The 5,117-nt window shown below is 38.2% G+C and overlaps 1 protein-coding gene across 4 annotated transcripts in view; it reads left to right on the plus strand.

Moving 5' to 3' along the window:
• The first annotated feature begins 3,818 nt into the window (after positions 1 to 3,818).
• The window catches only part of gad1 (glutamate decarboxylase 1), a 48,211-nt gene continuing 46,912 nt past the window's right edge, over positions 3,819 to 5,117 (plus strand). The window contains exon 1 of one of the 4 annotated variants that reach the window (XM_033024002.1): positions 3,819 to 4,298. The gene's annotated coding sequence lies outside the window, so the exon portion shown is untranslated. The other 3 variants (XM_033024005.1, XM_033024004.1, XM_033024003.1) reach the window with 3 other exon arrangements.

Here is a 5,117-nt window from a genome sequence, read left to right on the forward strand (position 1 = left end):
TGATTATACCTATCTAAACATGAAGGTGCTTGGAAATTAGGACCATAGCTATATATGGTGGCAACATATTCAGTGATTTTGTAAGGGAGAGGATCTTTGCAGTTATCAAAAGTGTTAAAAATACTCAAGGACAGGTTTTTTGAGAAGAGGATTCTCTGAATCTCCTTAAATTCTCTCCCCTGCGCTCTAGCTTTAACAGATGTGTTGGATTCATGAACATTCTTTACTAATTTTTAGATCATTTAATTGAGCTGTTTATGTGCATCACTTTGTCCTTCTTTCTCTGTTTACTCTGGTTGAGCCTTAAATCTTGGTCTACATCTCTATTGATCATCCTCTCCTGCTCTTTTTGAAATAATCTTATCCACAAGGCTGATCTATTTTTCTTTGATTCCCCCCCCCCCCCCAACGTTCCTTATGAATAACTTCTTTACTTGGGAATTGCCCCTTTTCTTTCAGAACTATTTGCCACCAGTCATAGTTAAACCAGCAATAAACTGTCTGAAGAAGGGTCTCTACCTGAAATGTCACCCATTCCTTCTCTCCAGAGATGCTGCCTGTCCCGCTGAGTTACTCCAGCATTTTGTGTCTATCTTCTATTTAAACCAGGATCTGCAGTTCTTTCCTACAAATAAAACTTGGGAAATGAATTAACGATTTCAGATCCACTAAAATGAAAATATGAGACTGTTTCTTGTCAAATGAGTAATAAGGACTACTATAAACCATAATAAAACCAGAAATACAGGAAATACTCAGCAAGTCAGGCAGCATCTATGGAGAAACTGAGTTATTTTTTTGTCATTGCAGAACTCAGCATGTTCTGATAGGACACAAAGTGCTGGAATAAATCCGCAAGTCAGGCAGCATCACTGGAGAATGTGGAAAGGTGACGTTTCGGATCGAGACTTACAAAGGGTCTCAACACGAAACGTCACCTATCCATGTCCTCCAAAGATGATACCTGACCTGCTGAGTACTCCAGCACTTTGTGTCCTTTTGTGTATTAACCAGCATCCACAGTTCCTTGTTTCTACATCTCAGCATGTCTTTTTTTTTAAATCAGATTTCCAGCTTCTACATTTTTGTTTTGAAAATGAAGAGAATGAAATGAAAATTTGAGAATGAAATGAACATTTTTCAAGAACGTCAGAAAGGATTTACTCCTAAATTGCTGTAGTACTTTAGTTAGTTCACATAACCTTTCAAATGTTATACTAAACCTTGGTTTCGAAGTCAACATACCCATTGGTGATAATGAATTTAGACCCATTTTGTCAATAACCTTCCACGTGAGTTTTGTTGGGGCCCTATCAATAGCACATCTGGAGACCTGCACCATTGTCCCATGCTGTGCTTGACATTTGATAACGCACCACCAATCATCGCTTCATGTCATAGCCCGTGTAATTTCTTCAATTAATGACGGAACGTGTGTGTCAAATGTTACATATGGCCTGAATATCATTCAATTCGATTTAAGAAGATTTCTGCCAGCCGAGGAAAAAACATAGTAAACCCCTTTAATGTTAAAGGTACAAGACACCTGAAGCTTTCAGTGTAACACAAGTGTTACACATTGTTCTCAATTGCATATCTGTTAGCTGCCTTCACAATATGAATGCATTGTACAATGTGGGTGTGGTAGATTGGCGTAACAGATATATGCATGGATGTGAAACATTTAGCATTCAAAACATAACAAGGAATTAATTGTTGTTACAGCGCTGTGCGTCATCACGGGAAATTGCAATTTACGTCAATGTAATCGAACTGATTTCTCTGTCTATGGGCAAATATGCCAGTAGTTTCTGTATTGCCAGTGTATAATATTGAGTTGCAGCTCTCTGGTAGGTTCGTATTTAAAACTGAAGTCAGCAGATAACCTAGATTTGACTGATAATTAGAATTTCAGGCTTGCAAAATAAGAAGATGGGGGACATACGTAACACACTTAACCCTAAATTCGGCGACCGGAATTGGTGTAAGCGGAATGATAATGTCCTCTAACGTTCGTAATGATTAATATCTATGTTGATTCAAACACGATTAACAATATAAACAATACTATCTCCAATAACACGCGATCTCGGTGAAGTAAGGCAATGGTTTATGACATGCATGATGGTACGCGTCGATATGCTGATAAAATATAGACTTATTCCAGCGAATATACAGCTGTTATTAAAATTGAAAACGACACCTAAATTTCAAAGTATCCGTGGTTGAAAAGGTCAAACGTTCCATTTCCCCTGATGTGAATGTTCTTTGCCCTTCCAAGAGTCACAAAAATAACATTTCTGATATTTGATTTTCCGATAAGATTACGGTGTTCACGTTTGGGACCGTTTCAGTACATCATTGTTATTTGTGAGAGAGCAAAACTGTTATTTTTTCGACCTTCATGGAAAATCCAAGTATTTAAAGCATGACAACCTTTGTTTTGGTGATTCATTGGGTCGGTTTTGCTTCAGTTTCTTGCTGGTATATGAATTATGTGTGCTGTGAGGCTTGTAACAAAATACCTAGCGCAAATGAGATGGCACAGTTCATTTATACATGCAAAGTTTCCGTCACGAAATTCCCAAAACAGGTGCGCATAGGCAATCCTGGTTTGCAAACTGTTCTTTATATTAACATCAAATCCTCAAAATTATATGAGCATCTTGGTCAGCATTTTGTGTCTATCTTCTATTGATGGATGGACGAGTTGGGCCGAAGGGCCTGTTTGTGTGCTGTACGACTCTATAGGCATTTCAGATCGAATAATTTAACTTTTAAAACATGCTTTATACCCCGACAAACACCCAAAGAAACCAACTAGTAACCCGTGAAATACAGTATTAGAATAATATGAAGATAGTGGAATGTCCGATTATTTTCATGGTTATAACGTCTTTCGTCCCTTTAATTCGCAATTTGTCCATTGGTCAAACCCATCGTTTCATTCGCGTGTGACTAAATGGAATTTGCGTAATAACCTTCCTGCCTTGATTGTTGCCATGTCCATTTGAGGAAGTATTTTCTTGTTCGCAACAATATTTTTTGGGTCTCTCACAAAACATCGTATGAAATTGGAAGTCTCGAAGTAATTGACCATGTTCTCGTTTTTTTTACAACAGTTCGTTCATCAGGTGGCCCTTGCTTTTCTTGGTAATCGAGTTCAAAATCCACTGCGTTCGCCTTTAAACCACCCTTGTCTCCTTCTTCCACAACCAATTAACTTACAGTTTCGCCAATTCTTTTATTTCGCCAGTCTACTACTTGTCGCGACCACATTAATTTAATATTTCACTTGCATGTCTCCCCAGTTTCCTACGCGATTGAAAATGTATAACTTTTTAAAATATGGTTATTACGTCGTTTCCTTTTCCAGTTGTCACGAATTTAAATTATCTCCCATCACGGGTGTATGCATACAAATTTTCTTCCAAAAAAGTGTAACTAACGAAAGCTGTGATGGGTTCGAGTTTGGCGAGACGCCTCCAGACATACTCTTGACATTTGGATGAAGCAAGGACTCAAAGGTTTGTCAATCTGGAGCGCCCTCTCCTGGTCAGTTTTATTTTCTATTTAAGACCTTGTAGGGAAACATTGCTTCCAAATCAAAATACAAATAAAACCCAAACACGTCACGCATTTGATAAAATATTCTCAAAGAATAATAGAGAAAAGAATAGGTATTATTGTTGTTAACGTTACTGATATTTAGGCAGTGACGCAGACGCCAGGTTGATTATTCTTATGTTACAATAAACGTGCATCAATAATTAATCGATTAAACAACCACTAAAGTTCAAAATCCTTGCTATAAAGTCTGAATTTGCTTTCCCTTAGTGTTAGATGCTCTCGATGCTGCATCTTTCTCTACCATTTGTTGGCTATTGCAACCTTCGGGCGCACCTGCTGCGTGCTCAGGATTCTCAACATGGACTAATACCCCAGAGGCACTAAATGTACCTGCTGAAAAGTCACGTAACTCGGGCGAAACAAAGCAACCTGGACAGTGTTGGCGTGACACATTTTGGAGCTGAGGAGGTGATGTGTGACTCATTCCTGCGTCGTGTCGGATAAACGGGCGATTCACACTTTCAAAGCAGCAAATCAAACGTACTTCTGAAAAAAAGGTCATACTGGATGGGATTTTTTTTTTGTTCTTGATTTATATTCCGACATCGTTTTCCTTGGAGTATTATAAGCGTCCTTCATGCTGACGGAAACTTGCATGTCTACAGATGTAATTTAGTTGTTGGGAGCCAATTGGTTGGAGACTGCAACCTGGGCATCTTCGCGACACGGTAAAGTCCTCCTCGTTGCTTACCTGAAAAATTAAATGTTCTTAGAGACTCCTTTTCTTGTACGAGTTATTTTACTAAAATTCGCGGCTAACTTTCCCGTGCTCCTCCACATGGACGGATTATATATTTGGGTGGTTTAAAATCTCAGTGGGTAAGTACAACGTCTCCATTTTTTTTTTTTAAACGAATGGAATTAACTTGAATATGAAACATACTGTTTTCCATTGATTCGTCCAAATTCATAAATCGAGTGTTGGGTGATCATTATGTGTCACAAATTCGACTGTACTTTGCGAGGATAGTTACTGTGTTAATTATAGATAATGGGAGTGAGGCTGATTAAAATGATATCAAAGGTCAGATTGGTCTTTTAATGGCATGGTTACTTATCGAAAATTTGTTTCTGGTCACGGCATTGATTATTTTACCATTCGGTTAAATCGTTTCGGGCGATATTTGATCACGCAATGATCATTACTCTTCATCGGCTAAATCAAATGTTTTTGCATAAATTAATTCAAATTGACAATGGCCATGATTGCATTGGTGAATGACAATTGATGTGGCATTTTTGGTGGGTGACATTGTCCTGCTGGATGTCCTTTGTGATCAAGTGCAGAATGTAGGATATCAGGCGGCGAAGCAAAGGCAATAGAAATTATTTCACTCAATGTTTTCAATGAGATCTTTGATCAGATGTGCCAAACATTTTGACGCGCGATTCCATTAAAGTGTCTGACCTATATCGAGCCTCGTCCTTTTAAATGGTTTCTGGAATTATTATTTGCTACTTTCCCATCAATATTGATTGCAACATTG

The sequence above is a fragment of the Amblyraja radiata genome, chromosome 7 (assembly GCF_010909765.2).
Source record: "Amblyraja radiata isolate CabotCenter1 chromosome 7, sAmbRad1.1.pri, whole genome shotgun sequence".
Lineage (NCBI taxonomy): Eukaryota > Metazoa > Chordata > Chondrichthyes > Rajiformes > Rajidae > Amblyraja > Amblyraja radiata.